Below are 21,818 nucleotides of genomic sequence, written 5' to 3' on the forward strand. Positions count from 1 at the left end.
TTATACTTAAGAGAAAAATACTTTATGTAACAAGTGTGCAAAACGCAGTGTGCGTGATAATGTAAGAAATACGAAAATATACAAGATAGTGAAAAAGTGTGCTATGAAAATCAGTTGAAAAGCAATGATTTGGAATAAGGTAATTCTAAACAATTATATCGGAAACGAGCTTTCTTTTTCAGTTAAAACCGCAAGTTATCATAAATGGATATTGCCTGTAAATCTGAATGTAGAACTAAGAGCCTCTTGGTGATTCGGCTTTGAGCTTGAGAGCTCAAAACGCTAAAAAATCGTGAATCGATACCCGTGCTGGGCACAGCACAGGTATTCCATATCACAGCTTTGCACTTAAAAAGAAATATAATTAAATTATTTTGGGCAGTACAGAGTAACACAAAAGACTTCTCTATATAGATCTTTATCACACCTAAATATTAACATAGAATTCCTTTTTTTATATCATTTCATATAAAAAAAGCCTATTGTAATATCTTACCACGTGATCTAAATCTTCTGAGCTTCCAAGAATTATTCAAAGAGTAACCAATTCTGAAATGTAGTCATGCGCTTTTTAAGAGAGGATCCGCATACTATATTGCCATGACTTTTCCAAGTGGAAGAAACACCAGCTATTTGCCAATGTTACGGATGGATGAAAATTCCTGAGGTGTGATGTATTGTTAATTATTATTATTATCCTAACACAGGGAATGCACGTGTGGCACGTGAAACCTACCTACCACATTTATTTATGAAGGTGAACATTTCTTGCTCACAAAAATCTCAAAGTTTTCGCGTTTGTCACATTGTAGCGAAGATAGCGTGTATATTACCAGCTTTAGAGATTTATTCTTAAGCTAGTCACATATTGTCAGAGTCATCCCTCCCCCTTGTGGTCTTTCTGAACTCTCCCATAGAAGGTGTCTATAAAAAATTACATAGACTTGTACCAACGTGTTCTCTAGTAGCAATGGTCGTGAAGATGCTCAGGGTTACCAAGAGACCATGTCCTACCTATTATTACTTTACTTGTACTAACGTGTCCTCTAATAACAATGGTCGTGAAGATGCTCAGGGTTACCAAGAGACCATGTCCTACCTATTATTACTTGACTTGTACTAGCGTGATCTCTAATAACAATGGTCGTGAAGGTGCTCAGGGTTACCAAGAGACCATGTCCTACCTATTATTACTTATGCGATGAAATGGGTGACAAATGCTCCTGAGTTGGCTCATTACAAATAAGTCAATCAGTTATGGTGTACCCACCATCTCAAAGGATCGACGACTATGGTTCTCCATTGTTTTCTATTCCTTGCTGCTTTCACTAACCTTCCTAATTCAAACTTCTCATCTCTAATCCACTTTCTCATGTCATCAAGTCAAGTAAGTCTCTGCTTGCCTTTCATTCTTCTTCCTTCGATTTTACATATCCGAATCCCTGCGAACCTACCCTCATATCTAACTATATGCTCATAGTAACGCACGTTCTATTTCCTACGTGTTTTGTCTTTGCACGTTCCAGTGCTTCCACGATTAGCTTTTTTTTCTGTTTTTTTAAGTAGCTAATCTTCATCATTCATCTATAACACCACATTTAAAATGCTTCAAACCGTCGTTTTGTTTCAGCAGACACGGTCCATGCTTCCACCCGGTAAAATTGGGTTAAACATAAGTAACACTTTACTTATTTGACTAAGCATGTAATGATTAATTATCTCAGTCTTAATCAGATTCTGACTTGGAACAAATCTGTCTCTATTTAGAGAGGAATGCTGTCTGTAGTCTTGTAGACACGTCTTGTTTTGTTGTCTTTGTTAGATACGTCCTGATTGTACTGGGTCTCTGTTTGTGTGTGTGTGTTCAATAAGTAAAGTATTGTTTCCATTTCACTGCTAGTTAATTTGTGTCCAGTCTATTCCTTCAATTCAGTCAGTTATTCTGCTAAGCCTCTTATTAGGGTGGTTACTATTCTCCCATATAGGAAATCACGGTGCCTGAGAACATCATACATGACAGGTATCTCAACTAGTAGATGTTCGAGTCGAGTAAAACGTAATAAGTATGAATCTCCTACCTCAGATTAGTAAACTCTGATAAAGATTCTGCCACCATTACCACCGCCACTCTCTCTCTCTCCCAAGAAAAATGTACTTTACAAAATTGAGCATGGAAACTACTATATAGTTGTATTAATACTACAGCAATATACAGTAGTACAGAAAAGAAAATAATAAGATTTTGCGTTCATGTAAATAAATCAGCTGTCCTGTTTCTTAATATATCATAAGCTAGCTACCAGCGTAGCAAATTCAACAACAATATTAATGTTAAAACAATCAGCCCAGAACTCTAAGAAAATTCTTACTAGTACCAGCGTTCTAAAAAAAATGATATAACTTGAAGATGAATGTAATTTAGGTTCAAAATTAACAGCTGATGAACGAACAACTGTGCTGCTCTCAGGTGAACTGACTAAGTTACAGGTTAGAATATTAACTACAATAACAGGAGGAACGGCATCAAATGTTATGCAGAATTTAATTTGAATTTTAACTTTGCCTAAGTGGAAGAAAATGCCTGAACACAACAAAGAAGCAAAGTGAAAAGTAATATTTATTCGAAATAACAGAAAACAAATGAGATAAGCGTACAGGACGACACAGAGTGTTGCAATAATTGTAGAGAGCCCTCAGTCAGGAGTAGGTCTAGCCAAAATCTGAAAAAAATCTTAATGAGACTGAGACAGCTAGAAACTACATAGAGAAATAATAGCGTCATATTTCCCAAAACGCATGCACTATCTACTTGACACCCTCTGTCAGAGAGATAGAAGCATCAAAAGGAAACAAAATGACCTATAACAATGTCTAACTAGGACACTACCATAACTAGTTTCTTTATTGTAAAATCTCTAGGTAAGTGTGAAATATTTTAAACATTTTAAATGAAGATGAAATTTTCAATTGGCAAAACTATAAGGGAAAATAAATGCTAGCTACGTTTCACATACCATGTAATGATCTATAAAATGGCATAGCATGTAAATTAAGAGCATTAAACTGTTTTTCTCTCATTGTGAATAGTATAATAATATATACTTTGTGTTTAAATCAGAATAATAGAAATATTATTCTGCATCAAATATAAAATAACAAATGTAAAAATAAATATCGCCAACAATAAGCTTGAAGGCTTATAATGCTTAAAATCTGGGTTCGATCCATATAATGGACACACCACAGATAGCCCATTGTGCAACGTTTTGCTTAAACAAGCTAACTAAATAAAACGATTTGTATTTGTACCTTGTACTTAAATGGGGGTACATAACGGTCTGAAGATGCCTTTTGAAATTCTACAGGAAAACTCTGGTATTTTCAGCTTGAACGACTTCTAATTCGATAAATAATGAACTAAACAGCCAAGTCACAGACCCAGTTGTTCCTAATTTAGAACTAATATAAAGGGCAGAGTGCCCTCTTCAAAGAAAAACGTTCATTTGCACAACAAAATATATCAACAATAAGAGTGAAAATAACGTATTGATCAAAAAGTCTATAGCTCCAAATATCTTATTGTTTCTTATTGTGAAGAAAAACTGTCGTTTCTGAGCGTTCCGGGCTGTCTTTCATGCCCCAATCACTTTGTGGCTTGAAAGATCGTCAAACCTAAATACCTGCCATGATTGGATTGGATTTGATAAAGGGTTTCCCTCGAAAATTTGCTTATTTGTTGTAGAATTTTTGCGCAAATTTCCGCAAAGAAATATATTTGATTTGTAATTAATAACCCTAAAGGGAAAACTATTCAACAACATCCACCGCCAACCGTTGGGCCACTCTGGTCTAACCGAGCAGCGTTGTTATAACTTCATTTTTATAAAATAGTCACCGTCCCAACGTGCTAAACGCATGTTCACAGTAGCGGATCGCGAACCGTAAATCCTCGGATTCACAGTTCGAATACGCTAATCTCTTGGTCATTCGTTCAAAATAGATAAAAATTGAAACTCGATATAAAACAAATATAAGAAGCTTAATTTTGACCAATTTAAAGTCTATAGCATAGATATTTTTATTTAAAAGATACATTTATTTATAGGTTCTTGCCGTTCTTGAGTAAATTTGAGTTATAAAAAATGCATATAGTAGACATTTTAATCTATCCCACTTCTTCGTGACTCATCAGAGAGGTTTGAAATTCAACTATGTTGGCCAAAAATCAAATTAGAAAGCTGAGAGAGAAAAACCTGTCAACTATGCAGGTCAAAAATCAAACTAGAAAATGAAGAGAGAAATCATTGTATAGTAAACTTGTAAATGGTGGGTGGGGGGTACCAGCATTTTATATTGGTAATGCCTTTACCGAAAACGAGTAAGTTGATTATCTCGATTATATTTATGATAGGCGTTGTTTTCAGAAATAATTTCTAAAGATAAACTGTAGTCTATCTGAGGATTTCATTAAAAATTCCATTTCGTCGCAATTTTAGAATGAGCTTAGAAAATAAATTGGCGAATTCTATATGTACTTCGCGTAATTCAACCAGTAACAACAAAAACTGATTTAAAGTAAACCTTTTCCCAATAACATATGTTGAAAACAGTTGATAATTAAACAGCAGTAGCAAAAGTAAGCCTCGAATAGCATTCTTGAGCAATTCGCTCAGAATCACAAACTTTCTATTAGTTTTGTTCAAGGGCAGAGTTTTCTGTTTATTCAAATCAGAAAATAGAAAATTAGGTGAAAGACGTCACTTAAAACACTCATAAACGACACCAAGAAGTAAAATATGTAAATATGAGTGAAAACATTTTGACTATACATATATGTGTGTGTGTGTGTGTGTGTGTGTGTGAAATGGAGGTTATTTTCTTTCTTTTTTAGCCTTTCTTCTGCTCTAAAAGCATTCGTATCAGTTGTGGTGGCTTATAAGTGCTTTGCTTAATACGTTTCGGTAAAACAAACAATTATACGGTGTACAAATATCTTTGTAACTACCACGTTAATAATTTGGCATACTATTGGATATTTGTAATACTGAGGTTAAATGTTAAATCCAAATTGAGAATACGTCCTTACCTCAATTGCAAACTGAATATTTTACAAACGACTTATACTGATTGGTCATTTGGGATTTTGTTAGCATGTCTCAGATTATTGAGTATAAACCTGTATTTTAATTAACTCTATGGCTAATTTTAGGATTTGAATATAATATCTACGTTTAAACTCAAAGTACTTGATAGTAGCATTATTGAATATCAGATGGCGCTACTACACGGCTTCCTTCGTTGTTCAAAGTTTAAATAAATTTTACTTTTCTCCATTTCGACTTATAACATTAAAATTCTGGATCCAATCGCTGCTGTGGACACATCTAAAATAGCCCATTGTGTAAGTTTGTACTCAAGAACAATCCATTTAGACACTAAGGAACAGAACCGGTCATATTTTTACGCTCATAATATAGCCAAAGAATCCGTGTTCATTTCCAACTTTCTGTTGTTGTTATTGTTGAAATAATTAAGAACTTCAGCTCAAAAATAAGTTAATTATATGTAGAATACCCAGTAATAGTAAACTGACAAAGAAATTCCTAATGATATAAACCAAACTACCAGAAAACTAAAACCTGTAACAACTATATTGAATCCTCCCTTAACAATATTTTCGACCGTAATCACAATGTTGACCAGTTTAAGAAAGAGAAATATTTAAACACAATAACCAATATGATTAAATGAAACTATGACTATAAAGAAGACACTTGGAACGGTTAATACCTTTACGTAAACATACCAGTTGTTTACTCTTTGGATATCTACAGGGTACCAAAACATGAAGTAAGTATGTTTATATAAGCCTTCCTGTAGTTGTAATACAGGAACAGTGTATGTTAAAAACAATTTTTTAAGTTAGTAAAAAAAGCTACCCGTCTATCTAGAGAAGCATAATGGTGTTCAGTCACTGACTTTCAAGATATGCATACTGATTATTACAGAATTCATGTGATCTCCATATGTTATTTCTTGTATTTGCTGTATTCATTTCACACGATTGTTTTTATAGATACAAAACTGGATATGATTACGGAAATGCACGAGTTATACAAATACACGAGTCATAAACAATGAATTATTGCAGATGAATGGTCAATTTATTGTTACTACCAATCGTTATTAGAAACAATTCAAAAAGAAAGCAAATAAGTTGTATAATCCATTAGTACTTTGTATTTGCTTTAAACAAAGTGGTAGATCTTGTTTTTATGCTACTTAGATTTATCAATATATGATTGTAAAATCCTGCTCCAAGGGTCCTACATTATTCCTCAAATTTCAGCCAATTTGTTTGGTTTCCGTTTTGACCTTCTGAGTTTCTTTATAAGCCCATACAGTCTTAATAATATTAATATCAAGGCTTTGTATAGACAAGGCTATGGTTATGAGTGATATATCGGCCTCTCTTTCCTTCTGTGTATCGTTACACCATATTTTTTGCATGTTTGTGATCACGAAGACGATCCAACAAGAAATAGTATGATACTTAAAACCTGCATGTAACTATAAGAAGTCAAGATGCCATTAATTTTTCATACATTTCCACACTTTTATTGGTCCTCAAGCACTATAGATTTTATACGTTCTCTCTCTCTTCTCTAACACGAAACAAAATATTGTTGACTTTTGCGCCCTCTTTACTAGTCCTATTGTTCGAAGTCTGAAACCCATTTCAGCGTTTGATTTTGGTTGTCCCTATTAAGTAGTGAGTTTTTAGCAGCCATACATCCACTGAGTCTACTTCGTGCTGATGTGTATATCACTTTCCTAGAAGTTGTATTCACACCTATACTTACAGCTAGGTCATTGGTAAAACCTCAACTATATTATAGTGTATAACGTAAAGGACATATTCTGAGTTACTGGACATAACATTTGAAGAGTATGGGCTTTTTACTTCAATCGTTTTTATTATGAACAGTACTAGTTTCACTTACCTTCTGTAGAATTCTCAAACAACTCATACTAAAACATCTCATCTATCGCATGGAGTAGACTTCATCAGCAAGAACTTGGATTTATACACATTTGTGTGGGGTGTCTTCATTGCATACACCACACTACTGTTGTGAATAGTATGACTGCCCGTATTTTTAGCCATTATGTGGAGGTGGTTAAACGAGAGCTAATCACAGTTTAAAATACTAACACGTGACTATACTCTGTTGTAGTTTATTTCTGTACAAAAACTGTTGAGCAATCCCAAAATATGTAAAATTTTATACCCATTTATGCATTATTTTATAATCATTTCCAATACTATAAGTATCTAATGTTAGACTGGAAAATAATAGTAAAATGGAAAAGGTCGGACGTATATCCGGAATGCTTTATTAGAAGGTGATGCCAGAATCTTGAAACCAATTACAGATATTAGAAATCGATGTTATTTCAAGACACGTTGTTCTAAATAACACGGCGTTCGAGCTCGATTAAATTTTAAACGTCACCAAGTGTTATCAAACTTGTACTAGTATACGAGCGAGCTATTTATTGAGCTCCTATAAAAAAACAAGGGCCATAAAAAAACCAGAACTGACGAATGTAGAGTGACACGGACACTACCTTTCTGATGTATACGTCCTGGGCCAGGTTTCTCCAATGTGAAGGTCATCGTAACAGATTTGATGTATAATTTCACCATGAATAAGGTAATAAAACCTAATTTAAATAACATTTTTTTTTTGCCATACATTCATAGCAAATATTTTTGAAAGTTTAAATACTTACAAGTTTAGTTCCCAAATGTTATCCATTACATGCTTAGAATTCTTGCTAGAATTAAAGTAAATTACTGGCGCATTTTAAAATAAAAAAAGACTTCCAGCTTTTAACATTGTAATTTCTCATGTAACAAAGTCTATACATTTCTTTCATGAAATATTAACTTGATAACCTTTACCAAAGCGAAGAAATATCCCCACACTGTTTTCGTCGAGTGACTTAATATAACGTTTCGCGCCATCTATTAGGCGTTTCCTGCAACACGTCATACAAAAAGAATTAATCTAAAAAATACAATAAAACTATAATGAGTTATATTTTCGATGACCTTGAACATCCTTCTTATAGCTTAAAACCCACATGCATTTTTCGTTTTTTTTACGTGAAAATAAGCTTTTCCCAAAACTTGTAATTTCATAAATATATATATATATTTCACATAAATATGAGCACCAAATGTGAGTATAATACCTTACAAACAACACTATCTTTCCTCAGAAAAAAAGTACAGGTAAATTGCTGTAACTTTCACATTTTCTTTTTATCGATTAAATCTTACAAAGCTGAGCTTTTACTACACTGCTGAAAACTGGGCAATAAACTGCTTAACTTTAACTACACTATTGAAGACTGGGCAACAAACCTTTTAAATTGTACTACATTACTGAAGACTGGGCAACGAACCGTTTACTTTTTACTACACTACTGAAGATTGGGCAATAAACTGCTTAACTTTAACTACACTATTGAAGACTGGGCAACAAACCTTTTAAATTGTACTACACTACTGAAGACTGGGCAACAAACCGCTTGATTTTTACTACACTACTGAAGATTGGGCAATAAACTGCTTAACTTTAACTACACTACTGAAGAGGGTAATAAGCCGTTTAATTTTTTACTACATTACTGAAGGTGCTACCAAACCGTTTAACTTTTATTACATTTACTAAGAATTGAGCAACAGACGTTTAACTTTTACTACACTACTGAACTACTCAGCTTAGAACAAAGAGGAGCTTCCTATCCCGAACTACATTTAAACAGCTCAACTTTAACTTATAAAGCGATAACATTCCTACCTTCACATTTTCATCGAAAGCGGAGTTTCCTTATTCTTTTCTGTGTAAAACAGATGTCTTTTGTATGAACATACCTAACTCGTTCATTCTCTCGACAGACTGGCAAGTTCACTTAAACCTGTATCCTTTATTGAACTCTTTTAGACAATTCTTCATTAGTATTTATTTGGATAAGCAATGCTCTGCTGCAGCTGTGACGTGAAATATAAGAAATATCAAGCATGCTATGCACAAATGTAGAAATACTGTGGAAAGTACATGGTCGTCTACCACAAGCAATGTAGCAAGTTCTTTCACAGAGTCCAATTTGAAAGTTCAGATTTCACACATGCTATTAAGATAAAAACTGGTTTGATAGTGTTGCAGATAGACCTGTTTTGTAAGTCTTTGCTAGAGATTCTCCTTTCATCATACGTTAAATTAGTTAATGATGCTGGTATATCTTTAAAGTTGTTATTTAGCTGTATTGATATTATATTCAAAGTTCTAAAGAACACACCAACCTTAAATCTACTCTCAGCATCACTCACTCGTTGGTCAATATTCATCAAAATGTCATTTTTATTGAGACACTCGCTTGGCTTGAAATTTTGGTGTTCAAGTTGTGGTCAATTTGTTGCCGTTTCTTTCAGTTCACAGAATGTGCTTCTCAAAGAAAGTCTTTCAATATATGTTTCTTTGTTTGTTTTCATAGCTATACAGTAGCCTATTTGCACTCTGTTTATTACGGGGATTCGAACCCCAGATTTTGACGTTATAAGTCCGTAAACTTAACGCTGACCCACTGTGGGACTTCAATAAGAGTTCTGTGGCAGTCCAGGTGATTTACTCTGCTCCTATGTGTCTGCCTGGAGCAGTTTAGATACATCATCAATATGTTGTAATATTTGTGTTTAAATTTCGATGAGAAACACAACATTAAATGACTGCAGATGTTTTAGTAAATAACTGGATTCCTTGTTGCGATTTTTCAGTTTTTAGCAAACTTGTAAATTTATAATATAAAGCTACCAAAAAATCATGACGTCAATACCATTAGGTGGGACATAATGTTTTTAATGTTGTATTGTTTGTTTATTTTTTAGATTTCGCGTAAAGCTACTTGACGACTATCTGACAAGCCGTCCCTAATTTAGAAGTGAGAAACAAATGGGAAGATAGCTAGTCAACCACCCACTACCAACTTTTGGGCTACTTTTTACCAATGAAAAGTGTGATTAAACGTTACATTATAACGCCCCACGGTTGGAAGGGCAATCATATTTGGTGACGGGAATCGAACCCACTACCACGGCTGTACAAAGGGTAGTGCAAGCAGTGCGCCCGCACAGATCGCTGACCCGCAGGAGGCGCGAGTTTGCATCTTTGAAGGCAAGGATAAATTAAATATTTTCAGGGGGCACACATTTAAATCTCGCACAAGGCACATCAACAATCGGGACGGCCCTGTCCGGGTCCCGAAGATTGTGAGTTTAGAGTTCTAATCTCAATCCATGCCACACCCTTTAATGTTGAAGCAATATTATATTCCAGTGGTTAAACCGAGATTATGAAACAGATGGAATTCCCTTTTGTGATAAACTTCCAGTCAGGAGGTAAAGAACGTTAATTGCTTGAATCCTCAAGAGACAGAGCGTCAATCCGGTACGTACCACCACATATTAACTCCTGACTATTGGTGACAATAAGGCTCACCTTCTAACACCATGTCCAAAAAGCATAGTTTCTCAGGCAAATCATAAAAAGTTTTTAATTTCTAGCACAAACTGAAAATTCATTCAGCACTATGTTTAGATTGTGTACCGAACAACGTAAGTATTTAGCACATGGTACTTACACTAATATTCTCGACTGTACACCAACCATATTCGCAGCACCATCATACCCTTGTCCACAAAGCCTTTTTAGACCAGTTTTTTGTCTGGGAACTGAAAATTTTGATTTTCAAGTTCAGATGTAGATTGATTGCACACTTTTTCAAATCATCCAAGAAGTGGCTCATGTATTTTTATTATGGTTGGTTTGCCACCACCAGTAGACCTAACAATTGTTACATATCTTATATTTTAGCTAAATAAATGTTTTTTGGATGTGTCGTGGGTGGTATTAATGATTATTGAATAAAACGACGCACTCTTTACATTATTTATTATGCCTTCCCGAACTTGATGTGTCAATTTTCCAAAAACTATATTTTGTATTATATAGCTTAAATAAGTAACAGAACTTTTTAGGTTTCCTTAGCAATTCCACCAACATGAGATCTTACTTAGGAATTCGGTAAGTGAGAGAAAATGCTTCCAACCAACTTGGCATATTTTTTTTCACATGATCCGAGCTTCATTTTAATATCCAGGGCTCCATCTGATATTCTTTGTGATGTTGTACTTTCCTTAGAAGGTTCTTCTGTACTATCTTGTCAAAATAATTCAACATCAACTCCACATAACGATAACAAATCACATTATTTCCTCTCTGAACATTTCTTCAAACTTGAACACTTGTACTGTCATAAATTGTTGTAGGCCTACGTTACAAAAGACGTTACCTAACAAAACAAATTACCTTACATGTACAAATTAACCACAATAGTTAACACACTGACTGATTCACTATCTTGAAATAACTCTACCTACTGTTTTTCTGACTATCTTATTCTACTTATTAAACAACTCACTTTCTAACGTCATATTTATAGTCTAAGATCGAATATATTAGAACTTTACACCATATCACTAAACCAAGACTTTAAGGCACATTCTAATATCATTTCATCTATTCTATCAAGGCCTATCTTTACTTCCCGAACTTAATATTATCATTAAAACCTGCAGCTCCCTCTAGCTAATTTATCAAAATTACAATGTTAAAAATATAGTTTATAACACTGTTCCCTTCCTGGATTGTGAAGTCTTTTGAGCATTCCTAATACTAAGATAAATAAAATAAAACTCTAGTCTAAACTGTTCAATCACCAAGTCTTTTGGGCTGTTTTCTCTTTTAATTCCTCTCGTAAATGTATGGGATGCGCCTTGTCTCTTATTGTCACTGGCCATCCAGCTACTGGGGGAGTTCTTTCTGTATAGGTGGCCGAATCAATCCACTGGTGGCTCTAATCTTAGTGATCATCTGGAAGTAGTCTTGACAGGAACTCTGGGTGCCTCAGCAGGTTGAGTTACTGCTGAAGAGTTCTTCTCTAAAGTTAGCTAATTGATAGTTCTCTCTTGGATGTATTTCCAAAGACAATCTCAATGGATGACCTGTAGCTTGAATTGCCTATCCTTCTGAATTCAGTAAACTACATCATCGATTTTTTTTTCAGTGCCACTTATGACCCCTCCCAGCATCTGCTTAACTTTGGATTTTTTTTCTTGCTGCAGGTATAGTATAGCCACACCATGTCACCTCAATAGAAGCTAGTCTTAGCAGCATTATCAACATTGTATCTTTTCATTTTATCACTAGTCAATTTAATGGAAATTATTGATTCCACATTTTGCTGACGCTCATCTACTTACATGATTATCTGATTTAACAATGTTTGGTTGTATCTCTCATCCATACCATCAGAGGATGGATGAAGGCTGTTGTCCTGGTGTTTTCATTCCAAGGATCTGATACATTCCTACAAAAAAGTCTGTTTCAACGTTCTATCTCTTATCTGATTGAAGTTCCACAAGTACACCAAATCTTGAAACAAATTTGTTGAACAGTTCCATTACATGTGTTTCTTCTACTTCCTGGTAAAGAGCAGCATATGCTTCTGGCCATTTGATGAAATACTTCATCACAACCATGATGTATGTATTTTCACTGTTACTCTGTGGAATAGGAACAACCAGATCAATAACAACTCTCTCCAGTGGTGCTCTAAAACAATATTGCTGTACTTGTCCATGCTGTTCTTTCATGGATCTTTCAGCTCACTCACAACAGAGTTCACATGCTTTACACCAATTATTCACAGACCCCTGGCACCGAACCCGGCAGGAGCATTCTCTTACTCACTCCAGTGTCTTTTTAATGCTTGAGTGTCCAGTCATTGTTAGGGTGCGAAAATGATTAAGTATTTCATAATGTAGAGACTGGAGAAGTACTATCTGTAATCATTGTATCTGTATATAGGTATCTTCCCATTTCAAACGTAATAAGCTTTCATATAAACATAAGGAATGGAATCATACTGTGCCCAGTACATATTTGTTTGGGACTTTATGGAGCAACTATTTTTTAGATCATGCAGCTACGAAGTGGTTGGTAAATTTTCAAAATACAGAATGCCAAGTAGCAAGATGGATTCAAGAACTTCAAAATTACAATTTTAACATCATACATTGCCCAAGATGGAACCATAGAAATGCTGATGCATTATTCCAAGGACCATTGAGGAAAGTACAGATGACCAATTTAAAGTATAGCTAAGTGAAGTTCAATATGTAGCATTCATCAGTGATGATGAAGAACTAATGGGGCTCACCAACCAACTAAAAGCTACTCAGGTAAAAGATACGACTTTGAAACCAATTATTCAGTGGCTCAATAATAGTGCAGAAAGACATTCATGTTCAGAGTGTAAACTTTTGTTCATACAGTTAATGACGGAAGTGACTTAGAGCTCAAACAACACTTAATAGCTCCTTTTGAATTGCAAAATACCTCCTTTCTTTGACATTAAATGTCTTGCTATGCTATGCAATAACATGTTCCTTTCCATGTTATACTTGTGAGAGAACTGCTACCACTGCAAAATCACTGGCATCTGTGTCTAATATGAGCGTATCTTCCAGAGTTGAATATGCCAATACCAAAATAATAGTCAATTTCTTCTCCAACTTGTTGAATGTTTGTTCACAACATACAACCCAACAAAACTTACTTGGATGTACATGAGGTGGTAAGTTGTCATTATGTAAGAGTTTGACATTGAGCTTCCTACATCTTTCCTCTAAAGTGACTATTTCTGATGTTATTTGATGTTAAAATGCTACCTCTACAGTCTCATGTCTTGCAATATTCTATCCAGCTTGGACTTTAATCTTATGATGACATATTCATTCTTCAGTTCTACAATGATTTTACCAACCATTAACTCTTTTCTTATGAGCATCCTTTTCTGCACATTTCACAATATTTTACTTACTTAAATTTATAATTTAATTACACTATTTTATGATCAATGTTTGTCAATGAAATCAGCATTAAAATTTACATTATAGTTGAAAGTTTTATATTATCTAAGTTTTAATTCCTTTATTTCAAAAGAAACCTTAAAGAAAATTATTTAAAATTTTCTTTTAGTCTCTCATGATCCACAAGTTCACAAAACGTTAAATTTGTGTCTTTGTAATTTGAACAGTTCTTGATTCCCCTTAACTTTCCATATATAAAAAGAATCTAGGTTAATTGATCTGTTTACACATTCTTCTTTCAAGTTCTTTAGGGCACATTTGGAGAAAGGAGAAATAAATTTCTCTGAGCTCTTGACAGATGCCACGCCCATTTTATACACAAAAGATCTGCGATTATTCAGCCAATTATACTTAGTTGAGGTAGATGTTTATAACCAATGGAAAGAACACTTTTTAAATTACGTTCTTTTAACTGTTATCTTAAAATTGGCGCGAAGAATTATATAGAGAATTAGTCAAGCCATTCTGAGTATTGTTGCTGCTTTGTCCCCGCGACATTTCTCACCTAGAAATAAGTACGTTAGTTAGATACACAATTTCATTGTGTTTAGGTTTTAGTTTTATATTTTACTTGATAATGTGTTGTTTATGTTTTAAGATGCATATGTGAAAGGTTTAATATTTCCTTTTATATATATAAGCCATCTCCTCCTTGGTTCACAATGGATAGTATAATACGCTAATTCCACCATGTTCTGCCAAGGACTAAAGTTTCTCTGCCCACTATACGATAATATTGGCTGGGGATGCCCATTGACGTGTGTTGCGATAGATAGCAATGTTAAAGGACAGAAAAAGGATAATAAATTATTAAAATATATTATATGTAAAATGTAAGCACATGCAAAAAAGGGATAATGTATTAAGATTATTTCACAAAATATTAAAAGGTATGTACATTTTTCTTACGTTTTAATTTTAAAGTCTTAATTGTACTATACTATAGACTATATAGTATAAGTTGACGATAATAGCTACAGTTTGTAATATCATAGAGAAAGTGAAAAATATAAATATATAAACATTTGACTTAAATTAAAAACTTTTGATATTACCTTAGGAGGTTTTAGAGGTTATGCAAATGAAATTTGAAACCTATAAGTAGGGAAAAAAGTATTTTTTATACTCATGCTGTTTTGTTAGCTACACGAGAGGCTATTTGGGTATAGACCCATCGACTTAAATTAAGATGTAATCCATCAGAACACACTAGAATGTTAGATTCTACTATAAGCAAGTCACTAGGTGTAAATTTATCTTTACAAATCCTGGTACATGTACTTCACATCTTGGTAGTAAAATTATTGCTCTCCTGGTTATCGCAGGAAGTTCAATCCCTGGTGAAGTACTGGTTTCCAATATGGAATCTTCTTCTATGTCAATTACTCACACATCATAAGGCACACAGAAGTCTCCTGTAGTATGTCCACCTGCTTTTCACATCAATCCCTCCTCTTTCTTCATCTCTGGAGACAATATCCCATCTGTAATTAACCAATCGAGAAGAATCAGTGGAGATGTGGAACCAGTGTCAGTCAGCATATTGCAAGGTCTTCTATCAATAAGCCCACGGATGACTTTCCACAAGTAATTAACTTCATTTCTCATTCATGGTAGATGGAGTACTTCCAGCTCAACTTTGCCTCATAAATCCAACTTGTTCCTTTTTTTGTGTTTCATTAGCTATGTGTTGTTACTTTGATCTCATTGTATTCTATCTCCTTGGTTTGATAATAGCTGTTGATTCATTACAGTCTCGACTGTAATGGCCAGGTTTCCCACATTTATAACAGTTACCTCTTTCTGGTAATCTTTGATAACTTTTATTTCACACAAGCCTTTGCTTGCAGTTGCTGGTAATATGCACTTAAAAACATATATTGTCTTGTGGTTTATTTCCTCTGTTCTCTTTAACTAACTATCTGATTAATTATTTCAGTTCTTCTAGACTATCTTTAGGGAGTGTTAAAGTTTCAATACTGTAGGATCTAATATTTCCGAAACTCTTAAGAGGTACAATCAATAGTTTATCTGCAATTTTGATGGAATCAAGTTCCCTCACCAACTGCAGAGCTTCCTTTAAGGATGTGCAATTACTTTGCTACAGCCATGATCCTTATACCCTCATCTGTTACGGTATCTATAAATTGTCCATGTACCAACAAATCCATCATTTCTCAAGAAGTGTTTGGATAAGATAATTGTGCAAGCCTTTCTAAATCTTCTGCAAGTTTAGCGAAGATCTTTGCTTTTGTTTGTACACTATTCCAGAACTTTGCTCTAGTTATTTCTTTCTGGTGCAACACTCCAAACCTTTTCGATAAGGCTGCTAACAATGCTTGATAGTTATTACAACTCTTAGCTTTGACGTTTACTTAATTTTATTAGTGCTATATAAGAACAGTCACTATTCCACCAGATCATTCCGAAAATTATTTCAAGCTGAGCATAGTATGACTCCCAGGGTATTATCCAATCATATTTCATTGACTTCTCGATTCATTAGTATTCGATTGGCCAGTTAAACTTTGGAACTGGATTTGGTAATATGATTAGAGCAGTTCATGAAGTTCCTTCAGTAACACGTTGTACAGCAGTAGTGGTAGCAAGTGTAGACCAAACAAGTCCTTCTATTTCATATTTTATTGCAGATGCTATTTTAGGCTGTAATATCTGAGCTGATACTGAAAGAGGCACGGCTAGCTTAATTTTTGCATTTAATAATTCATTTTTCAGATGTTTTATTCTGTCATCAGCGTTATTTTCTACCTCAACTCTGAACTGATGCAGAAAGAAGCATGGCTAGTTTAATCCTCGCATTTAACAATTCATTTTTTGGATGTATTGTTCTGTCACCAATGTCCTTTTTTTTACCTTACTGATATTTTCTACCTCGTTGATATCTTTCTTTACTTCATTCCTGTCTTTTGTACATCTTCAGTTTTATCATCACAGCCTTTTTGTACTTCTTTGATGTCCATCTGCATTTCTTCAAACTCGTTATTGTATTCCCTTTGAACAGTAGATCCCATTCTTTTAACTCTTTTCTTAAATTGCTGTCATGTTCTTTATTATCATCTTTCAATTTTCTATAAATTCCTTCTTGGTCTTCTTTTAACTTTCTGTATCTTACTTCTAATTTTCTTTTCCATTCTTCCTGGTCTTTTTAAAATTTCCTATCACATCCTTCTTGACTTTAATTTAATTTTCTGTTTCATTCCTCCTGATCATCTTAATAATTTCATCATCTCAAATAAAGCTTCACTCTCAATCTTTGACCTCGCAGTCACCATCTTCAACGGTTTAAATTTAGTCAAAGTTCTATTTTATTTTTACTGAAATAATATCCTACTTCTGACAAGTGTTATAACGTGGTTCTTTCATTGATAAGTTATTTTATATTATCTAGTAAAAATACCTCAATGTCCAGCCAACATAATGATAATAAATTACTTTATTTCCTCTACAACTTTTCTACAAACTTAAACACTTGTACTGCCGTAAATTTGCTGTAGGCCTACGTTACAAATGACGTTAACTAATGTCAAACAAATCAATTTACTTGTACAAAGTAATTGCAACAACTAATACACTGACTGATTCACCATCTTTCTTGAAATAACTCTAACTACTATCTTACTCTGCTCTCGAAACAACCCACTTTCTAACTAACTTAACAACACTCCTCGAATATACTAAAATTTCACACAAAATACTTAGAACGCTCTAGATGTTCTATCTAGGCCTATTTTAATTTCCAGAACTTAACTTTACCATTAAAACCCACAGCTCCCTCTAGCTAACTTCTAAATTACAATTTTAAAATTATTGTTCATAACAGTTCCATGTGCCTGCCACTGTTCATACACAATACATTATTCGAAATGATACGCTGACAGTCCATGTCCTTGTATACTGGCCTGGCATGGCCAGGTGTTTATGGCGTTTGACTCGCAATCTGAGGGTCGCGGGTTCGAATCTCCGTCCCACCAAACACGCTCGCCCTTTCATCCGTGAGGGCGTTATAATGTTACGGTCAATCTCACTATTTGTTGGTAAAAGAGTATCCCAAACGTTGGCGGTAGGTGTTGATGACAAGCACCCTTCCCTATAGTCTTACACTGCTAAATTATGGATTACTAGCGCAGATAGCCCTCGTGTAGCTTTGCGCGAAATTCAAAAACAAACAAACCTTCTATACTTCTACTCCACTGCTGAAAAAATCTGAAAAAAACATTTTGGGATAGTTCTTTTTGTTCTTGTTTCCGAAAAGCCAAAAAGCCTCACAATAACATTTATAGTCAGTGAAAAACATCAACAGACCTGTGGTAGCTTTACACCAGCTAAAAACTTCTTTGTTGGATCCATCTGTATTATACGAGAATGGGCCCGATAGTAAAACCCTGGAAAAATTACTATCTATTACATTAACTAAATTATTAAAACACTTATTAATATTAGTATCATTAAACATTGTGGGCTTAAGTTCTCGAGTGTTCAGTTCTGGCCAAAGCCTCTCACTGTAAGTACCATCATAATTTAGGCCTTGTGAAAATCAACTTTCGTCAAAGTTTGTTTGTTTTTTCTCAATCTCTTGGTTTACGCTTTTAAAATCACATTTAGGCCTATTCTCAGCAATTTGTAAGCCTTTAATTATAGACAGCGGGAGAATTAGGCCTAAGCGCTCTTCAAAAACAAACTTTTTTTCAGTAAACTGTGGCTTTGTAATTGTACACCACTTAGACATACACGATTTGTGTTTTGACTTCGTTATATAAATTAAAAAACAAAAGCACAATTCAACAAGTATAAACAAACACAATCTGAAGCACTGAGCACAAGACTTGAACATAACATACCTCTTTACCTTCCCGCTTTTAAAAACTAACGTTTTCACGTATTGTAATCATGATTAATTCGCAAATTGTAACAGACAAAATCTTCCCGATCACAAATATATTATTTTAACAATTATTTTTTTTAATTTCTCACTTTAACTTAAAAGCAAAATTTTCACATTGCTTTTATTTATTTATTTTAAACTTTGGATTATTTTACACTATTTCACTTTTAATATTTAGGGTTTCTATTTTGTAATGTTATTGTAGTTAACGAGGCTTATCGTGAGAACGTCATATTGTAGACCTTTAAACAACAGGTGTGTTTACGCCCTCTATTCCCGCACCTTTAAGATAAATAACAAAAACAAATGTTCATAGGCGTATATAATGCTTATGTTGATAAGAAAATGAAATTCAGTTAACTTTCCGAAAACATTATTTAAGGGTGTAAAGGCTATAAACCAAACTTTTAATAAAAAATTAAATCTTACTTTAAATACACCCGAAAGATATTTTTATGGTAATAGTGGTTTGAAAATGTTCACATTAATGTTGTTGGTAATGATCTGAAAAACATATCATAACCTTGTGCAAATTGAGAAAAAGGAAATGAAGGGTAGTCATAAGCCTTCATGTAAAGAAATTATAAATTTCACGCGTGTTGTATCTGAAGCCTAATCTAACGAATCATTTACTTCCCAAACAAAAATACAACCTATACTTGAAAAACACATCTTTATTACATGTTCTTGTTACTTTCCTTACCGTTCCTTCGATAACTTTATATTTTCAATGATTTTATACATGTGTCATGGACCGAGAGTTCTTAATAACCTAATCAGGCATGAGGACAAAACAGAACAGTAAAGTGTAAGCAATGAGATATATTTATACCAAATCCTGAACATTGGGGAATGCCTGTAAAATAGCCAGTTCATTTTCTTTAATTAAGCGCAAGGTGAACATCCTCTCAGTCAGTAGTGGTTTATAAATCCCATTCATGAATGCATTTAATAAAATGTTACATTTACTATAACCAAAGAATAGTATTTAATGATTCAGTTATCAAATCAGCTATTGTACTGACACCTTAAACGTAATTACCTCTTTAAAAATAAGTTTTTCTCTTAAATAACAGTTTTTCTAAACTAAACCCACTTTAGGCTAAATACTTATTTAAAGAATATGATAGTAAATTCGGAACACGGTTCTCAATATTTTTATTTTACCTATATAGACTGTTATACCATTAGTAAGATCTGTTTTGATATTTGTGTGACCCTGATAAAAATTCATCAAAGCTTACTTTGCTTCCTAAAGTAACAAATTAAAGTGTCACAGTAACAAACAATTCAGCTGGTTCCATGCTTACTTTACTCCCTACAGTAATGGCTAATTTGTGGTGTGTCACAGTGATACACAATTTAGCTGGTTCTATTCTTACTTTACTTTCTAAAGTAATGGCTAATGTGTGTGACACAGTGATAAACAATACAAATGGTCCCATTCTTACTTTACTTCCTGAAGTAATGACTAATGTATGTGTCACAGTGATAAACAATACAAATGGTTCCATTCTTACTTTACTTACTACAGTAATAGCTAATGTGTGTGTCAGAATGATAAACAATTCAAATGGTTCCATTCTTACTTTACTTCCTACAGTAATGACTAATGTATGTGTCACAATGATAAACAAGTCAGATGGTTCCATTCTTACTTTACTTCCTACAGTAATGACTAATGTGTGTGTCAGAATGATAAACAATTCAGATGGTTCCATTCTTACTTGACTTCCTACAGTAATAGCTAATGTGTGTGTCACAATGATAAACAATTCAAATGGTTCCATTCTTACTTTACTTCCTACAGTAATAGCTAATGTGTGTGTCACAGTGATAAACAAGTCAGATGGTTCCATTCTTACTTTACTTCCTACAGTAGTGGCTAATGTGTGTGTCACAGTGATAAACAATTCAGATGGTTCCATTCTTACTTTACTTTCTACAGTAATGACTAATGTGTGTGACACAATGAAAACAATTCAAATGGTTACGTTCTTACTTTAATTTCTACAGTAATGACTAATGTGTGTGTCACAGTGATAAACAATTCAGATGGTTCCATTCTTACTTTACTTTCTACAGTAATGACTAATGTGTGTGACACAATGAAAACAATTCAAATGGTTCCGTTCTTACTTTAATTTCTACAGTAATGACTAATGTGTGTGACACAGTGATAAACAATTCAAATGGTTTTGTTCTTACTTTACTTCCTACAGTAATGACTAATGTGTGTCACAGTGATAAACTTGTTACGTCTCTGTATGTTTGTTTGTTAATTTTTCTGCAATACAAGTCCTTTCTTAAATAAAACTTGTTTATTCTTCCTCAATACAACTTTGCAATACACTTAATTTTCTCAGTTACTTTGACTTAAACACACACTATAGTTCACAACAATTCACTCACTTTCTACCGCACTTGACTCAATTGTCCGTCTCTATCTCCGCCTGTCAGCAACTATAGTTCCGATTTCTGTATCTGCTATCCTCGGTTCCCGCCGACCGTAACTGCTGTCCCCACTCTCTCTCTCTGTCTAGCGCACTTATATACGATAATACCCTCTGTTCTAAAATCTTCTGGGCTCTCAACACGTGCTACCAGCGTCACTTGACTTCCGCTGTCATAACACACCAGCGTTTATCGCAAATCTTCTAAAATACTCGTCACGTGACCCCTGCTGTTGTAACAAACTATTCAAATGGTTCCATTCTTACTTTACTTCCTACAGTAATGACTAATGTGTGTGTCAGAATGATAAACAATTCAGATGGTTCCGTTCTTACTTTACTTCCTACAGTAATGACTAATGTGTGTGTGTCACAATGATAAACAATTCAGATGGTTCCA

The sequence above is a fragment of the Limulus polyphemus genome, unplaced genomic scaffold (assembly GCF_000517525.1).
Source record: "Limulus polyphemus unplaced genomic scaffold, Limulus_polyphemus-2.1.2 Scaffold4227, whole genome shotgun sequence".
NCBI classification, from domain to species: domain Eukaryota; kingdom Metazoa; phylum Arthropoda; class Merostomata; order Xiphosura; family Limulidae; genus Limulus; species Limulus polyphemus.